Genomic DNA, 20,816 nt, shown 5'->3' on the forward strand with positions numbered 1-20,816 from the left:
GAACAGTGAGTTCTTATCCCAGAAACTGGGATCCTTGGGTTTATCACACAGTAGACTGCTATTTTCATTTTCTACTGTGTCTTGAGTACCTACCCTATTACACTTGTCTACCTTTCTGTTTCTTAGCTAGTACCAAGTCGTTTCGATAACTGCTGTTTTATGATACTATTTGAGATCTGGTAGTGCTAGATCATCTTCCGTAGTATTTTTTTTCATTACTACTCTTGACATTCTGGACCTTTTGTTATTCCAGATGAATTTTGATAAAGTTTTTTCCAGCTCTAGAAAATAATTATCTGATAATTTAATTGGTATGATACTAAATAAGTAAATTAATTTAGGTTAAATTGCCATTTTAATTAGATTGACTCAGACTACCGACAAGCAACTGATGCTTTTTCACTCACTTAGATAGGATTTTTTGTGTGAAAAATGTCTTGTAATTATGTTCGTATAGTTCCTGGGTTTGTTTTGGCAGGTGTACTACCAAATATTTTATAGTGTGTACCCTATTTTGAAATAGGAATTCACTTTCTATCTCTTGCTGTTGGACTTTGTAACTAATATATAGAAATGCAGAAGATTTGTGCAGGTTTATTTTGCAACCTGCAACTTTTCCAAAATTGTTTATTATTTCAAGTCGTTTTTCACTTAAATCTCTGGAATTCTCTAAGTATATCATCATATCTTCTGTAACAAGTATTAAATTAGTTTCTTCTTTGCATATTCTAATTCCTCCATTTTCTTTATCTCGTGAAATTGCTACAAATCACATTTCTAGTAGCATATTGAATAATAGTGGTGATAATAGACATCCTTGTTTCATCCCTGATCTTATTGGAAATGCTTATCTCCCTCACATATGATGCTTGTTGAAGGCTTTATGTCGATACTGCTTATTATTTTTTGGAAAGTTCTCTTTATTCACATGCTTGCTAGTGTTTTTAATAGGAATGGGCATTGTATTTTGTCAAAAGCTTTTTCTGCATCTTTTGAGATGATCATGTGGTTTTTGTTAGTTTTGTTGTTGATATGATTGATGATGCTAATAGTTTTCCTAATATTGAACCAGTTCTGCATTCCTGGTATGAATCCTTCCTGATCATAATGTATTATTCTCATGATAGATTGGTGTATTCTTTGTCTTAAAATGTTATTTAGGATTTTTGTATCTGTGTTCTTTAGAGAAATTGGTCTATAATTTTATTTCTCTGTTTTGTGTCTTCTTGGTTTAAGTATCAAAACCATATTTGTATCATAAAAAGAATTTGGGAGGACTTTTTATTCCCCAATTGTCTCAGATAGTGTATATGGTATTGGAATGAACGGTTCTTTAAATGTTTGATAGATTTCCCTTGTAAATCCTTATGGCCCTATAGATATTTTGTAGGGAGTTCATTGATGGCTTGGTCAAATTCTTTTTCTTAGATAGGGTTGTTTAAGTATTTAATTTACTCTTCTGTTAATCTGGTCAATTTACATTTTTTAAAATACTCATTCATGGCGGAGCCAAGATGGCGGAGTGAAAGCAACGACTCACCTAAGCTCCTGGAAAAACTCCTCTGGATATATCTGGGGGGAGAGTCTGACCAGACTTTGGAGGTGTAGAATCCAGTGGGAGACGGACTTGGACAGATTCGGAGCCCAGGCTGGACTGGAAGGTCCACGGGAGGGATCTGTTCCGCGGAGGTAAGACCCCGGCGCACAGCGCAGCGCGGTCGGCGCGGCAGGGAGGAGGGGACCCGAGGGGCCCGAGAGTGGCGGGCGAGACCAGCGGAGCAGGAGATAAGCCAGGCCGAGCCAACGATATCAGCGCAACAGCCTTTGAAATCTTCAGCCTAAAGACGGGACTTCAGTGGGACACTACTTGAACATCCAGAAGCTGGGATGCCGGAGTGATCAGTAAATGCTCTCCCCTCCCCCCCGATGACCGTGAGGGAACCATAAAATTCTTCCCCAGATTGATCCTGGATCAGTGGGAGCAGCAGAAGGGGGCGGGTGGTCTCATAACACCAGAGGCTGGAGAGGTGGCAAAGGGGGATTCTTCCTACCGTGGTGGAGGCTATCTGGAGGGACAGACGACCCAGGGCAGAGAAAAATTCGCACTGAGACCCAGGCAAGCCACAGCCCAGGAGACGAGCCCCAGGAGGGGTGGGAACACGCATTAGCCTCTAGGCGTGCCCCAGCCCTCCAGGGGAAAGGGAAGACAATAGGGAAGCTGGGATCACCATCCCCCTGGACCTTGCCTTTGCCTCAGGCCAGCTGAGGAGATAGCCTGAGACCAGACCACACCTCCCACACACCTATCAAGCTAAACCCAGGGTTGATCTGGGAAAGAACAACAACAACAACAACAACAACAACAACAAAAAGCCTGCTTTTAGCCTAGACACACATCAGCTCAACTTAAAAGATCTGTATCTTCTGACTGAAAGAACCAAAAGCTGCAACACTCAGCCAACATCATGAATCGGAAAAAGCAGATGAAAAGTGAAAAAACCATAGAATCTTTCTATGGGGATAAGGACCAAAACACAAACACCAAAGAGGTCAGAGCTGAGACTGTACTTCCACCTGAAACCTCAGATGGGACTATGAATTTCTCGCAAGCACAACTAGATTACCTGGAACGTCTGAAGAAGGATATAAAAGAAAAACTGGCCAATGATTTTAAAACCATAAAAAAAGAATTCACTGATGAGAACATCAATCTGAAAAAGAAAATTGAAGAAATGGAAAAGGAAGTTCAAAAATTAACTGGAGAGAATAATTCCCTAAAAGGAAGAGTTAATCAAACGGAAAAGGAAACTCAAAACCTAATAGGGAAAATTGATCAGATGGAAAAGGAAACCCAAAACCTAACTGGGAAAATTGGTCGAATGGAAAAAGAAGTACAAAAATTAAATGGAGAAAATAGCTCCTTAAAGGGAAAAATTGGCCAGATGGAAAAGGAGATGCGAAAGCTAACTGAAGAAAACACTACGATCAAGATTAGAATTGGGCAAGTAGAAACTAATGACTCAATGAGGCAACAAGAATCAGTCAAACAAAATCTAAAGAATGAAAAGATAGAAGAAAATCTAAAATATTTAATTGGAAAAACAACTGACCTGGAAAATAGATCCAGGAGAGAAAATCTAAGAATTATTGGCCTGCCAGAAACCCATGATGATGAAAAGAGTCTGGACAATATCTTCCAGGAAATCATCAAGGAAAACTGCCCAGAAGTACTAGACTCAGAGGGCAAAATAGTCATCGAAAGAATCCACCGTTCCCCACCGGAAAGGGATCCCAAACTCAAAACCCCAAGAAATATAGTTGCCAAATTCCAGAGCTATCAAGTGAAGGAGAAAATACTACAAGCAGCCAGAAAGAAACAATTTAAATATCAAGGTCACACAGTCAGGATCACACAGGACCTTGCAGCTTCTACATTAAAAGATCGTAAGAATTGGAACCCAATATTCCGTAAGGCAAAGGAGTTGGGACTCCAACCGAGGATCAACTACCCAGCAAAGTTCAGCATAACATTTCAGGCAAGGAGAAAGTCATTCAACGAAATAAGGGATTTACAGAGCTTCCTGACCAAAACACCAGAACTCAATAGACAATTTGATCTTCAAATGCAGGTCTCCAGAGAATCATAAAAAGGTAAACAGAGGGGAAAAATCAAAAACAAAAACTTGCAACTCAATTAGGGCAATCTGTTTACCTCCCTGTAAGGGAAGATGATACCTGTTAATCTTGAGAACTGTGCAGCTATTACGATAAAAGGGATATATGTAGAGGGAACGGGCATAAAGTAAATGATGTCATGGCAAAAATATGATTTAAGTATGAGAAGGGAATGTAATAGGAGGTGTGGAAAGGTGGAAGCAGAAAATGGCAAATTATATCACAGGAAGAAGTACAAAACTATAGTAGAGGGAAGGAGGGGAGGGAGATGAGCATTGTTTGAGAGGTACTCTCATCTGATTTGTTCAAAGGAGGGAACAATAACCTTAAGCAGATAATCCTAACTAGCTCTATAGGTAGTAGGAGGGGAAGGGGGAAGAAAGGGGAGGGTGGCTAAAAGGGAGGAAAGAAGCAATAAGAGTAAAGGGGAGTAAAAGGGAGGGGGGCTAAAAGAAGGAGGGGAAGGCTGCAGGAGTAGGGGGAGAAAAGTGAATACTATTGAGGAGGGGAAGGGAGACGGGAGAGTTAAAAGCACAAATGGTGGGAAAGAGGGTGGAGGGAAATACACAGATTGTAATCATAACTGTGAATGTGAATGGGATGAACTCTCCCATAAAACGGAGAAGGATAGCAGAATGGATTAAAAGCCATAATCCAACAATATGCGGCTTACAAGAAACACATTTGAAACGGGGGGATACACATAGGATAAAGGTCAAAGGATGGAGCAGAATATATTGTGCTTCAGCTCATGTAAGAAAGGCAGGAGTAGCAATCCTAATCTCAGACAAAGCAAAAGCAGAAATAGATCTAATCAAAAGGGATAAGGATGGAAACTATATCCTACTAAAAGGCACCATAGACAATGAAGCAATATCATTACTAAACATGTATGCTCCAAGTGGTATAGCATCCAGATTCTTAGAGGAGAGGTTGGGGGAGTTGAAGGAAGAAATTGATAGCAAAACTATACTAGGGGGGACCTCAACCTCCCCCTCTCTGAACTAGATAAATCCAACCTTAAAATAAACAAGAAAGAGGTTAAGGAGGTAAATAAAACTCTGGATAAGGTAGATATGATAGATCTTTGGAGAAAATTAAATGGGAATAGAAAGGAATATACCTTTTTCTCAGCGGTACATGGAACATTTACAAAAATTGACCTTGTACTAGGACATAAAAATCTCACAATCCAGTACAGAAAGGTAGAGAAAATCAATGCATACTTCTCAGATCATAATGCATTAAAAATTACATGTAATAAAAGGCCATGGAAAGAGAAACCAAAAATCAATTGGAAACTAAATAATCTAATTCTAAATAAGGATTGGGTTAAAGAAGAAATCATAGAAACAATCAACAACTTCATTCAAGAGAATGATAATAGTGAGACAACATACCAAAACTTATGGGACACTGCAAAAGCAGTTATTAGGGGATGTCTTATATCTCTGAATGCTTACATAAATAAAATAGAGAAAGAGGAGATCAATGACTTAGGCTTGCAGTTGAAAAAGCTAGAAAAAGAACAAATTGAAAATCCCCAAGTAAATATCAAATTAGAAATACTGAAAACCAAAGGAGAGATTAATAAAATTGAAATAAAGAAAACTATTGAATTAATAAATAAAACCAATAGTTGGTTTTATGAAAAAACTAATAAAATTGATAAACCTTTGGTTAATCTGATCAAAAAAAAGAAAGAAGAAAACCAAATTACTAACATTAAAAATGAAAGGGGTGAACTCACCTCCAATGAGGAGGAAATTAAAACAATAATTAGAAACTACTTTGCCCAAATTTATGCCCACAAATTCGACAATCTAAACGAGATGGATGAATATTTAAAAAAATACAAATTGCCCAGATTAACAGAAGAGGAAGTTGAATACTTAAACAACCCCATCTCAGAAAAAGAAATTGAACAAGCCATCAATGAACTCCCTAGGAAAACATCTCCAGGGCCAGATGGATTCACAAGTGAATTCTATCAAACATTTAAAGAACAGTTAATTCCAATACTACATACACTATTCTTGAAAATTGGGGAAGAAGGAGTCCTCCCAAATTCTTTCTATGATACAAATATGGTTTTGATACCCAAACCAGGAAGAGACAAAACAGAGAAAGAAAATTATAGACCAATTTCCCTAATGAATATAGATGCAAAAAGTTTAAATAAGATTTTAGCAAAACGAATACAGCATCTTATCACGAGATTAATACATTATGATCAGGTAGGATTCATACCAGGACACAGGGCTGGTTCAATATTAGGAAAACTATTAGCATTATCGATCACATCAACAACAAAGCTAACAAAAACCACATGATTATCTCAATAGATGCAGAAAAAGCTTTTGACAAAATACAACATCCATTCCTACTAAAAACATTGGAGAACGTAGGAATAAAGGGAACTTTCCATAAAATAATAAGCAGTATCTATCTAAAACCTTCAGCAAGCATTATATGCAATGGGGATAAGCTAGATGCATTCCCAATAAGATCAGGGGTGAAACAAGGTTGTCCATTATCACCACTATTATTCAATATGGTACTAGAAATGTTAGCTGTAGCAATTAGACAAGATAAAGATATTCAAGGAATTAGAATAGCCAAAGAAGAAACTAAGTTATCACTCTTTGCAGATGATATGATGATTTACCTAGAGAATCCCAGAGATTCAAGTAAAAAATTACTTGAATTAATAAACAACTTTGGCAAAGTTGCAGGGTACAAAATAAACCCACACAAATCCTCTGCATTCCTATATATTAGCAACAAAGTTCAACAGCAAGAGATAGAAAGAGAAATCCCATTTAAAGTTAGGGTAGACAGTATAAAATACTTAGGAGTCTACCTGCCAAAACAAACCCAGGGACTATATGAACACAATTACAAGACACTTTTTACACAAATAAAGTCAGATTTAAGTAAGTGGAAAAACATTAGTTGCTCATGGGTAGGCCGTGCTAATATAATAAAAATGACAATTCTACCCAAATTAATATACTTATTTATTGCCATACCAATTAAACTATCAGACAATTATTTTCTAGAGCTGGATAAAATAATATCAAAATTCATTTGGAAAAACAAAAGGTCCAGAATATCAAAGGGACTAATGAAAAGAAATGTTTGGGAAGGTGGCCTAGCGCTACCAGACCTTAAACTGTACTATAAAGCAGCAATTATCAAAACCACTTGGTATTGGCTAAGAAACAGAGAGGTAGACAAGTGGAATAGACTTGGCACTCAAGATGCAGTAGGCAAGGAATATAGCAACCTTCTGTTTGATAAACCCAAGGACCCCAGCTTCTGGGATAAGAACTCATTGTTTGACAAAAATTGCTGGGAAAACTGGATAACAGTGTGGTGGAAATTAGGCATAGACCCATACCTGACACCGTACACAAGAATAAAGTCCAAATGGGTACATGATTTAGGTATAAAGATTGATACCATGAATAAACTGGAGAAGCAAGGAATAGTGTATTTATCAGATCTATGGAGAAGGGAAGAATTCTTTACTAAAGGAGAGATAGATTGCATTATGAAATGCAAAATGGATAACTTTGAGTACATTAAACTGAGAAGTTTTTGCACAACCAAACCCAATGCAACCAAAATCCGGAGGGATGTAGTAAATTGGGAGAAAATTTTTACAGCTAAGCTCGGGGATAAAGGACTCATTTCTAGAATATATAGAGAACTGACCCAAATGTATAATCATACAAGTCATTCCCCAATTGATAAATGGTCAAAGGATATGAACAGGCAATTTTCAGAGGAAGAAATTAAAGCTATCCATAATCATATGAAAAAATGCTCTAAATCACTATTGGTTAGAGAGATGCAAATCAAAACAACTCTGAGGTACCACATCACACCTATAAGATTGGCAAACATGACAGAACAAGAAAATGATAAATGCTGGAGAGGATGTGGGAGAGTTGGAACACTAATTCATTGTTGGTGGAGCTGTGAGCGCATCCAACCATTCTGGAGAGCAATTTGGAACTATGCCCAAAGGGCTACAAAAAGGTGCATACCCTTTGACCCAGCAATATCGCTACTAGGACTATATCCCCAAGAGATCATAAAAATGGGAAAGGGTCCCACATGTACAAAAATATTTATAGCAGCACTCTATGTAGTTGCCAAAAACTGGAAGTCAAGGGGATGTCCATCAATTGGGGAATGGCTGAATAAATTATGGTATATGAATGTAATGGAGTACTATTGTGCCATAAGAAATGATGAACAAGAAGACTTCAGAGAGGCCTGGAAGGACTTATATGACCTGATGCTGAGTGAAAGGAGCAGAACCAGGAGAACTTTATGCACAGCAACAACCACAGTGTGTGAGAGTTTTTTCTGGTAGACTTAGATTTTTGTAATAACACAAGAACTCCTGAAAAAAAAAAAAATCCCAATGGTGGACCTCAAGGCAAAATGCCTTCCACACTCAGAGAGAGAAATATGGAAGTCACTCACATAATGTAGCAGATCATGTTTGTGTATGTGTATCTGTTTGTGTATCATGTTCTGATTTGTTATACGGATTCTTTCATTTATCTTAGTCTGACTACATAGCATGACTATAGTGAAAATATACTCAATAGGAAAGTATATGTAGAATCTATACAGAATTGTATGCAGTAGTGGGGAGGGAGGGAGGTAGTGGGGGGTGGGTGGGGAGGTATAAAATCGCAATTGTATGGCAGTGAATGTTAAACACTAAAAAAATAAAAAAATTAAAAAAAAAATAAAATAAAATACTCATTCATCTCATTTAGATTGTCGAATTTATGGGCATAAAGTTGGGTAAAGCAATTGCTAATTATTGTTTTTTACTTCCTCCTCATTGGATGTGAGTTCACCCCTTTCATCTTTGATATTGGTAATTTTCTTTTTTCCTTTCTTTTTAAATCAAATTGACCAAAGTTTTATCAGTGTTATTATTTTTTTTTTTCATAAAACCAACTATTAGTTAATTTTATTAGTTCAATAGTTTTCTTAATTTCAATTTTATTGATTTCTCCTTTGGTTTTCAGTATTTGTACTTAGTTATTTACTTGGAGATTTTCAGTTTCTTGTTTCTCTAGCTTTTTCAGCTGCATGCCCAAGTCATTGATCTTCTCTTCTTCTATTTTATTCATGTGGGCATTCAAAGATATAAAACTTCCTGTAGGAACTGCTTTTGCAGTATGCCATAAGATTTGGTAGCTTTTCCCATTATTGTCATTCTCTTGAATGAAGTTGTTGATTGTTTCTATGATTTGATGCTTAACCCACTCCTTCAGATTAGATTATTTGGTTTACACTTAATTTTTGGTTTATCTTACCATTGCCTCTTATTACATATAATTTTTTATTGCATTATGATCTTAGAAGAATGTATTGATCATCTCTGTCTTTCTGTACTGGTCTGTGAGGTTTTATGCTCTAGAACGAGGTCAATTTTTGTATATGTGTCATGTACTCCTGAGAAAAAGTTGTATTCCTTTCTATCCCCATTCAATTTTTCTCCAGAGATCTATCCTGTCTGATTTACCCAGAGCTTTATTTACCTCCTTAACTTCTTTCTTGCTTATTTTGAGGTTAGATTTATCGAGTTCAGGGAGGGGGAGTTTGAAGTCCCCCACCTGTATAATTTTCTCTCTATTTCTTCCTGCAACTCCCCCAACCTCTACTCCAAGAATCTGGATGGTATACCACTTAGATCATATATGTGTAGTAATGATATTGCTTCATTGCCTATGGCACCTTTTAGCAGATATAAGTTCCTTCCTTATCTCTTTTGATGAGATCTATGTCTGCTTCTGCTTTGTCTGAGATTAAGATTGCTACCCCAGCTCTTTTTACACCAGCTGAAGACCAATATATTGTGCCCCAATCTTTTACCTTTATGCTGTGTATATCCCCCCATTTCAAATGTGTTTCTTGCAAACAACATGTTGTTGAATTATGGCTTTTAATCCATTCTGATGTCTGTCTCCATTTTATGGAAGAGTTCATTCCTTTCACATTCACAGTTGTGATAACAATGTGTCTCTTTCCCTCCATCCTCTTTCCCACTTTTTGTGCTTTTAGTTCTCCCATCTCCCCTCCTTTCCTCAATAGAGTTTTCACTTTTGACCACCACCTCCTGCAGTCTTCCCTTCCTTTTTTTCAGCCTCCTTCCCTTTTACTCCCCTTTACCCAAACTACATTTCCCCTCCCTTTTATCTTCCCCTCCCGTTTCTTCCCTCTTCCCCTCCTACTGACTATAAAGCTAGTTAGATTTATATACTTAATTAAGTTTATTGTTCCCCCATTGGAACAAATCAGATGAGAGTACATCTCAAACAATGTTCATCTCCCTTCCCTCTTTCCCTCTACTATAATATAATTTTGTGCTTCTTCCTGTGATGTAACTTACCATTTTCTGCTTCCTCCATTTCCATTTCTTGTTCTAATCTCTTTGCTTGCTGAAATCACACTTTTATCATCATATCATTTACTTTATACCCATTCCCTCTATCTATGTATATCCCTTTTACATTTCATAATAGATGTACAGTTCACAAGATTAACAAGTATCATGTTCCCTTATAGGGAGGTAAAGAGTTTGCCCAAATTGAGTAACAAGTTTTTCTTTTCAGTTGTTTACCTTTTTATTTCACTCTTGAGACCTGTATTTGAAGACCGATTTTTTTTTTTATTGAGTTGTGGCCTTTTCACCAGGAAGGTCTGGAAATCCCTTCTTTTGTTGAATGCCCATCTGCTTGCCTCAAACGTAATGCTGAACTTTGCTGGTAATTGATCCTTGGTTATACTCCCAGTTCTTTTGCCTTACAGAATATCATATTCCTATTCTTTCGATCATTTAATGCAGAATTTACAAGGACCTGTGTGATCCTTACTGTAGATCCTCGATATTTTAATAGTTTATCTCTGGCTGCCTGTAGTATTTTCTCTTTAAATTCATAGTTCTGGAATTAGGCAACAATATTTCTTGGTGTTTTCAGTTTAGGATACCTTTTGGGAGGTGAATGGTGGATTATTTTGATGACTCTAGTACCCTCTGCATCTAGCACTTCTGGACAGTTTTGCTTGATGATTTCTTGTAAGATATTGTCCAGACTCTTTTTTTCAGTCTTGGCCTTCTGGTAGACCAATAATTCTTAAATTTTTCCCTCCTGGATCTATTTTCCAGGACAGCTGTTGCTCCAATTGAATATTTTATATTTTCTTCTATCTTTTCATCCTTTAGAGTTTGTTTGACTGATTCTTGATGTCTCTTAGAGTCATTAGTTTCTACTTGCCCAATTCTAATTTTTATCAAATTGTTTCCTTCAGTTAGCTTTTGCATCTCCTATTCCATCTGTCCAACTATTCTTTATAAGGAATTATTTTCTCCACTTAATTTTTGTACTTCCTTTTCCATTTTTCCAGTTTTTTCAATTAGGTTTTGTGCTTCCTTTTCCATTTTTTCCATTTTCCTTTTTAAAGAGCTGATCTCTTCTGTCAATTCTTTTTTCATACTTTTAAAATCATTGGCCAGTTTTTCTTGTATTTCCTTCTCCAGCTGTTCCAGGAGAGCTGTTTGTTCACAGGTGATCTCCTCAGCTCAATTGAGGCAAAAGAAAGCTCAGGGGATGGTGATCCCAGCTGCCCTGTTGTCTTCCCATTTCCCCTGGAGAACTGAGTCACTCCTACATCCTAGTGCTAATTTCCACTCCTCCTGGAGCTCCTCTCCTGGCACTGAGGCTTGCTTGGCTCCTAGTGTGAGTTTCAACCACCTGGGGCCCCTCTCCTTCTGGTTTGCCTCAGCCACAGTAGGAGGAATTCCCTTTAGCTGTTTTCCTAGCCTCAAGTGTTATGAGACTTTTTGCCCCCTCTGCTGTTTCCTCTGATCCAAGGTTTTTCTGGGGAAATATTTTGTGGTTCTTTCAAGGTCATCAAGGGGGGAGGAGAGAGCATTTACTGATCACTCCACCATCCTGGCTCTTGGAAGTTCAAGTAGGTGATTTACAGACTTTTAATCTGCAGGCTGAAATTCTCAGGAGCTACTGTGGCTGATATTTGGTGTTCAGCAGCTGTCACCCGCTAGGGTCTGCTTGTCTCTCACTGTGGGCTGCTGCTCACTGGTTCCACCTGCTGCTGCTGTCTCAGTTTTCCCCAGGGTCCTCCTGCTGTGCCACCCTGAATGTGCTGCGCTGTGCTCACCCCCATGGAACAGATTCTTCCATGGTATCTTCTAGTTTGCCCTGGGTTTAAATCTGCCATAGTCTGTCTCCTATTAGAGTCTGCACCTCCAAAATTTGGTCAGATTCTCTTTTTAGAGGTATCTGAAGGAGTTTGTCTAAGAGATTATGGGAGTCCTTGCTCTCACTCCACCATCTTAGCTCTATCCCTTGCAAATATTCTTCGTGGAAACTGTAATATAAAATGTCCACGTGCCTTCGAATTTTGTAAGTGCTTGCTCTAATAAATCTAAGTATCCTCAACCCTTGTAACCAGACCATCTTTTCAACAGCAACCCTACATCTAACCATATATATTCCATCTTATTTTCACCTCTGCAAACCTGACTATAAGATTATCATTATTGTTATTAGGAAAATTAAAGTATAGCAACCTGAAATTTCTCTTTGCATTTATGACTTTGAAGTAAATAAATTGACTGATTATGGAAAAAGTTATAGGAGAAAGGAAATATTTTGACCTGAGGAAGTTAAAAATTCTTTAGCTTTCTTGGGTTTATGAAGAAGGTTCTGTTTTTGGGAGAAAGAAATCTCTGTCTATGTCCTACTCATTTGTTCCTACATGAAAAATGTAGGAAGAAAAACAGGATCAATGAGATTAGGGGGATTAAGGAATGAGTATTTAAAAAGAGAGACAAAAGGAGATGGAATATAGGACAAACAAAAGAAGAATGAAGTTTTCAACTCAAAACAAGTAAGAATAACTAGATAAAATATATCCTAATATAATTGGCTACAGTTCTTTGTTAGGTGGAAGAAATTAGGAAAACATGAGTTGTGTTTCAGGGTCGGGTGGTGGTGGGTGTATGACTATATTTCTTGTTAAAACTTAGAAAGGGAAGTTAGGTGGAGACGTACAGTTATCAAGAAGTTATCAAGAGTAAGATAGCTTAGTGAGATGATTTGAGATAAAATTCAAACATCTTCAATTTTTTTGTTAATAAAGACAGACAATTCCACTTCGAGCAAAAATACAGATGTGAAGCTCTTCCCAAAAATGACGAAGTTGGATTCAATGAGGAGGAAAGCAGCTTCTGTTCCTCCAAAACACCTGGAAAACTTATTAAATAAGGGATTATGCAGCCAGAAAAACATGAAAAAAAATGACTATAATGATAGTTGTAGATTTGCTGCCTTTGGGTACTGAGGAAGCTGTTGACCTGATCACAATAATAGAAAGATCTATTGCCGTCTCCCCCAAAATATAGAAAATCCTAAAACAGTATAAAGGAAGGTGGTTCCTACTCACTTTGGGTGATTTAGTTGATCACAAGTGATAACTACCAGAAGGAAGAAATACTTGTCAACAAAGATCATGATGTTACAATCAAGAAACTGAAGACTGTAGTGGTACATGCTATATTTCTCTCTCTTTTGTCCACTAAATAGAAGTCATGAATAAGAGAAAATTTGATTTAAAAAATTGGTATCTAAGTACGAGAGAGGAAAAAGCATTATATTCTCTAATGTACTTTATGTTTTCTTCTTGCAGGTTTCAAATAATTCAGAGGATGCATTAGTAGGATCCCATTAATGAACATCCTAAAGTAGAAGTCAGCAAATGTGAGGTGGAAAATAATCCATACTGGAATTTAAAGCCACAAATCAAAATAATTTCAGTTAAAATTACAAATTCAAATAAATAACTGATGTTATTTCAGAGAAAACACCATTGTTCCACCCTAAAAGATTTGTCTCACTCCCTTTTATTTTCAGGGTTTCTCCATGGAAATTTTATGACAACAGTTTTATTGATTTTAGAATGCAGTTTGGCACAACACTATTTATGTGGATATATATATATATATATATATATATATATATATATATATATATATATATATATATATATATACACACGTATGCGTGTAATAATTCAGTAGATGGTGATGTAAGTAGATGGATACAGTGGTGGTTTACTGGCCAAACAAAGAGTTAAGTTGTTGAAGGTTCAATATGAACAAGTCAAGAGATCTCCAGTAGAATGACCCAGGTATCTGCTCCTTTATCGTTGAACATATTTTAATCAACTTAATTTAATTCAATTAATTTAATGAAGAAATTAATAGATTATGCATTCCTAAAATGTACAGATACAGCAAAGCTGAGAGACATTTCTAATACACTAAATGAGTCACATGCAATGTAGAAGAAAAATTGGACCTTTTTTGTTCAATCATAGAAGGAAGAAGTAGGAAAAGGGTGTTGAAGCAAAAAAAAGACATTTTAAAAATAAAACAAGATAAATAATAAAACTGAAAAATTGTTGCACACAATTTTAGCATTATCAAGATGTGTTTTTCTGGGATCTTGTTGTTAAGCACTAATATAAGAAATTCAATATGACCTCCCAGTTATCAATTCAGTTCTAAATTGTAGGTACGATAACATACATGATAGAAATATAAAAAAAAAAAAGAATTCATACAGAATGAGAGGAAATGGAGTAAGGAAAATTATACAGAAAGATAACAAGGCATTCTGTGAAATATAAAAATAAAAATGAAGGTGGGCAAAGGCACCTAAATAATAATTTTCAAATAATGTCATCATATCTATAATAATGATGAATAACACAATCAAGTAATTACTTTAGAAAGAACAATTTAGTCCGACTCCATGTCACTTGATCAATATTTATGTGTACTTTTCAGAATCTATCTTTAGAGTGTATCACATTTCCAAGAGTACCATGGCACCAGCTTAAATAATGAGAAATTTTTAAAATGAAATGACCTAGATTCTATTTCACTTAAGCTTGTTTACCTACACTCAGCCAGCCAAAAATGTAAGGTCTTCATGTACCATTAATTGTAGTACAGGGACTATTTTATATTTGCAAAGGTCTGCAATGGGAAAAAAAAGAAAATTAAAGGGATATATTACAATATTTGTGTGACATTTTATCAAAGGCTTCCCTGAGAAAATGTGTTCAGTAGGGAGGTTTTTCTCTGATCCATTTTAGATCCTTTGACAACAAAGCTTGAATAGGACATTTGGAGGAGTAGATGTGATCTGTAATCACTCCTTAAAAAAATGGAAGAAAGACATTTCTCTGACTCACATTTTCCATAGAATTTGTTTAAATACCATTTCAACCTTGATATTTGTCCATTGTTGCTTCAGTGATGGTTTTATGTTGTTATGCATTGAGTATCCTTTTATTTGCATTATTTCCCACACATATAAACCTCAAAATTGAAAAGGACAAATTGGAGCCAAATTAACAAATATTTAAATCAAGACAAAAACAATTTTCTGTTTGCAGATTGCACCCCATATTTTTATATGTCACTTATAGAGTACTCTGACTTAAGAGATACTGAGTTCGCTTTAAGCTTAAGGATCTCTGCTCTGTGCACAAGTCATTTGTGTATAATTCTTTCTGCCAAAACTGTTTTTAAATGCATTTTTGTGGATGAAAACACAGAGACAATGGTATATGCATTTTCTGAGAGAATTGATGTTGGGTACATTAACATTTTCTAATTTACCACCTACTCAGCACTCTATCATCACTAAGGGTTTGTACCACAAATGAGATACTCACAGCACCTACAGCAGCCATGAATATCCTGGCACAATTCTGAATTGCGAAATACAACAGACTCCCTACAAGGAAGGCAGAATCTAAACATTTATTCAGATACTAGAAAGTGGAATCCACCATTGTAACAAAAATCTATACACATTAACAATGCAGAGAACAACACCATCCCCAAGCCTTCCCCCTGCTAGGCCCCCTTAAAACAAAATCACTAACAAGCTCTTTCACTCATGCTAGCCAATTGCCTGCTTGCCTACCTCCTTCCTAGCTCTGACTAGACTCGGACCAATTTCCTCTCAGCTCTGTTTTAGCTCCTGCTCTTCCTGTTCCACCTTGTTTGTTCTACCCACTCAGCAAACTCCTCCCACCAGAGGTTCTATGTGATTTAGATTCGTGTGACTTGGGCTTCCAGGTGACTCAGACAAGTCATATGGGCCTATTAATGAATGAGAAAGATCTTCCCAATTAAATTGCTATTACAGGATACATGTAGGTGATACCCTTTGCCATTATATAACAACCAAAAGAATATCTCAGCATCTCTCAGGAATTAGGATTGGAGGCCATCTTGCCACATTTCCAATAATCTACTTTAATTATCTATAGAAGCAATAGTTAGTCTGCTCTCCATGAAATTGTTCTTCTGCTATTTCCATTTATGAATTGAAGCACAACAGCATTCCATCACCATCTGCATAAGGTACACAGAGAAATAAAAAACGGCAGCAACTACCACCAAAGCAACAACTAAATTTAAAACATTACTCTTTAATACAGATCTCTACTTCATATACTCATTATATTCTCTCATGCCATGAGAAATCTTGCTTCTTCATATCTCATCTCTAGCCAATTTTTTTCCAGCACTGGCTATACTTGCTTTCATGACATGACTAACACTTACATACCTCATTATCACTTTCAGGTCTTTACTCTTTCATTGTTAGCCAGTGGAAGTTTTTCTTTTAGATTTTTTTGGATATTCACTCTATTATTTCCCCAAATCACCTAATTCTGAGTCTTCCTTCTATTGCCCTCTGAAGATTTCAGTACTTCTCTTTTCATTCTTTTTTCTTGCAACCTTTGCCAGAATCGTTGTATAATTCAACATTCAATTATATGTTCCTTTCTTCACCCATTAGGATGGAAGCTCCTTGAGGAAGGGCTCTTTCTATTTTTGTGTATTCATAAGCCCAGGATGTTCTTGGAAAATAATAAGCACTTAATAAATGTTAATTGTTTTTCTAGTTATGACTAATTTCAACTTCATTCTATAAACCTATTCCAATCCCAAAACTTCTACCTCTACTCTACTTAACCCAGATGCAAATATGACCATTCTTTCCATCTTATAATTACCACCAAAATATGTCACCTATTCGGGGTTTTGGTCTTTTGACTGAGTTCAAGTTTTACAGAACAAATTATGTTATTAAGGGGATTTATTCTGTGATGTTTTGATTGAGTCAAATGACTGCACTTGAACATCTAGGGGGCCACATGTGGCCACAAGCCACAGGTTCTCAACTCCTGAGTCATATATTGAACCAAATAATAATATTTTTCTATTGCAACTTGTTCTTTTTCTTCTTTTTGCCTATATTTTTCAGTGACCTCACCATGGACCATAACTTTTCCTACTATTCCTATTTCTAAAATATATTGTCCCCCAGCAACTTCAGTTCCCTCTTATCACAATCTTGATGATACAAATAAGATTAAATATGAATTGCTTACACTCAACAGTCATTCATTTAGTGTGATCATTCAATGCTCACTCATAATTTGAACGTAATATCTGAGTTCAGTATTTGGTTTACAATTTTTCTCTCCTCAACGACTCATTCCCTCATACTAACAGACTTCAACTTATATGTTGATTCTTCATTAAAAGTTACAGCCCCTAAATTTCTCAATCTTCTCACCTCCAATGAACTACTTTCTCACCCAAAATCAGTTACCCATGAATTTGATCTCCACATCAACCATAAATGCATCACCTCTATGTTAAAAATATGACCATAATTTATTGACTTTTCCTTTTTTCCGCTAGCTTTTCTTTCGTATACTTACTTTTTGTTAGAACCATGACCTCCAGTCCCTTGATCAGTTAATTCTTTTCTGGGTCACTGCCCCACATTAACCACTGTCTTATCGTGTCCCCACTTTGACTTTTTAGTGAACCAATTCTATTCTACTCTGTCATCCTATCTTAATTTCTACCTTTTTTTCTAATAGCAACAATTATACCCAGCCAAATATCAGCCTTAGGTCATTTCCAAGATATGTTATATTCACTGTGAGATATATACTGCTGAATCCACAGTGTGGAGAAAGTCATATAACTATTTTCAGTGGGTCCAACAAAAGTTAATATTAAATGACTTCAACTAGGCACTCACTGCTACTAGGCAATATTGGTACAATGTCCTTTATCCACTCACTTTCAGTTCTCCAGACTGGCTTTTCCAAATTTATTAATCCCTCCTCAAATCTCCAATGGTTTCTTCTACCATCTAAATTTCCAAATTTGTGTCATATTTTATAGGAAATTTAATTTATTTTTCCATGACATTCCCCCAATATATTTTTCATCTCCCAGTATTCAGTTGCCTTCTTCCATTTTTTCCTCTTTCACCCTTATTTTGCATGATTAAATGGCCTTACTCCTTACCAATTAACCCTTCTACTTTTTCAAGTGGTAGGATTCAATCTTGTCACATCCACCAGATTACCCTTTCATCCACACTCTTTGACTTATTTTCAAATTCTTCCTCTATGCTTCTTGACTTTCTCATACCTACAAATATGTCATGTCTCCCTTATCCTGAAACACTTACATTTCTAATTCAGTTTATCTTTCCATTCCTGCTGTCATTCTATATCTAAACTTCTTAATAAGGCCTTCTACAATAGGTATCATCATTTTCCTCTTCTCACTCTCAACTTCTTATGATCTGGCTTTCAAGTGTATAGTCGATGAAAACTGATCTTTCCAAAGTTACTATTGATCTCTTATTTTCCCAATCCAATGGCCTTTTCTCAGTCCTCTTTCTTCTTAACCAATCGCCACTCTTGACAGTATTAATCATTCTTTCCTCCTTGATATTATTTTCCCTCTTAGTTTTGGACACTACTCTTCTTGTTTTACTCCTATATCTCCTTTGCTGCATCCTTATCTAGAAAATACCCTTCAACCATAGATATCTCTGAGGATTTTGTCCTGGGTCCTTTTTTCCTCTATGTTGTTACACCTGATGATCTCATCAGCACTCATGGTTTTATTTGCTATTTCAGTTTTTAAGAATCTGAAATCTACATATCCTGCCCCAGTCTCGCTGCTGAGCTCCATTCTTGCATTTCAATCTGACTTTCAGACATATCAACCTGGATCTTTTTTTTTTTAACTCAGTATGTCCAACATACAATGTAGAGGCAACACTCTTCTTCCAATTCCTCATGTAACCTAGGAGTCATTCTGGATTTCTGATTGTCTCTCTCTCCCCATATCCTAGCTATTGCCAAGGCCTTTGTATTCCACCTTGGCAACATCTCAAATACACCTCCTCATCTCCTTTGAAATTGTCACCACTCTAGTGCAAACTTTCATTGCTTCATGAATTGAATTATTGCAATAATCTGCTAGAGGATTTTCCTGGCTCAAGTCTCTCACTACTGCAATCCATCCACTATTCAGTCAGTAAAGTAATGTTGTAATATCACCCCTCAATTCGGTAAGCACTTGTGGATTCCTCTTCCCTCCTGGAAGAATAAAAAATATTCTGTTTAGTATTCAAAGTCCTTCATAAAATACCCCTTCATGCGTTTCCACTCTTTTTACATCTTACTTCCTGAAACAAATTGAATCTATTGACAATGGTCTCTTAGCTGCTCCATAAATAAGACATTCTCTCCCTTGTATCCCAGAATTTTATTTGGCCATCCTCCATGCTTGGAACACTCTTTGAATACTCTTCCTCCTTACCTCCAACTAGTGACTTCTTTTTTTTTGTTCCCAACTAAAATTCCATCCTCTACATGAAGTCTTACCTAATCCCTTTGAATTCAAATTCTTGCCATCTATACATTATCTCCTTGCAGTTCTGCTCTAGGATTAGATCAAGAAGGGACCTTCTCACTGCTGGCAGCTCCTTGGATTAAGTTGTGGAACTTCTTATGTGTTTTTTGGCCTTTTTGAGGAACAGAAGGTAACATGTGGGTGTATTAGCATGAATGAAAAGACAGAATAGTGACAGAAAAATTTAAGTTGTGCAATGAATTTAATACTTTGTGGCAACTCAGATGGGGAGAGGAGAGTGCTGTTATTGCTTTTTTCTTGACTTGGAGGCTTGTAATAGTTCAGCACGCAAGAAATAGAAAGAAGACAATTATAGCAAAATTGTATGAGTTCTGGATTGAGGACATGTCAAATATTTACAGAATTAGGTTCAAAATATGCTAAATCTTTGACAGCAACCTGAGAGCATTATGCATGCTTTGAGGACTGTTTACCTTTGGTCTGGGTTCTGTTCCACTTCACCTGATATTTTTAATTAGTGTGATTTCCTTATAACTTTGGGCAAGGATAATTTTGAATTCATTGTATATATTCAATATTAAAAAATTTTCTCCTGGGTTACTAGGGATAGGGATACTAGTTTACATTCTAGTAAAGGAAAATAATGTAGTAAAAGAAGAGGGTAAGGAATGGGGATGTGAAACAAGGTATCCTGTGATGGGGACTTTCAGACAATGTCCAATAGGAGAGTCAGGAGTACAGTGTAGAGAGAAATAAGGGCATAGGTGACCTGGATCTCTTCACTTAAATGAAAGTTGTGTGATAAATGAATCAAGAAGAAGTCTCTAAGGGTTAAAAGGTGCTTCTAATATGAGAAGTCCAAGACTGGAATGAATTTTCAGGGGGAACAGAATCCAGGGTTTTTCAGGGCTTTCAGAGAAAATCTGGAAGGAGACTAAGGAGTAAAGCTTGTAGAGTTGCGGAGGAATGAAGGACATGAAGTAAAGGACCTTTAAGTCTTTAAGTTTATTTAAATATCAACTATTGTTGTAATCTGCATGAAATTTAAGATATGCCATTGAAATGTGTATAACAAGGTACTAAAATAATTGAAGATTCATAAGATTGGAAGAGCTAAATATTATATTTCTAGAACATGTCACATCATTTTTAAATTATTTTATTATCAACGTCATTTCTGTCTTTGTATTTGCTACAGTTCAAACAATTTATTTTAAGAAAAAATGACATATTAAACTCTGCTTTCCAGAAAAAGAAGAGAGTACTTCAAAAAGAAGCGTTGATGAAATTGTAATTTACT

This window comes from Notamacropus eugenii, chromosome 4 (assembly GCF_028372415.1).
Source record: "Notamacropus eugenii isolate mMacEug1 chromosome 4, mMacEug1.pri_v2, whole genome shotgun sequence".
NCBI lineage: Eukaryota > Metazoa > Chordata > Mammalia > Diprotodontia > Macropodidae > Notamacropus > Notamacropus eugenii.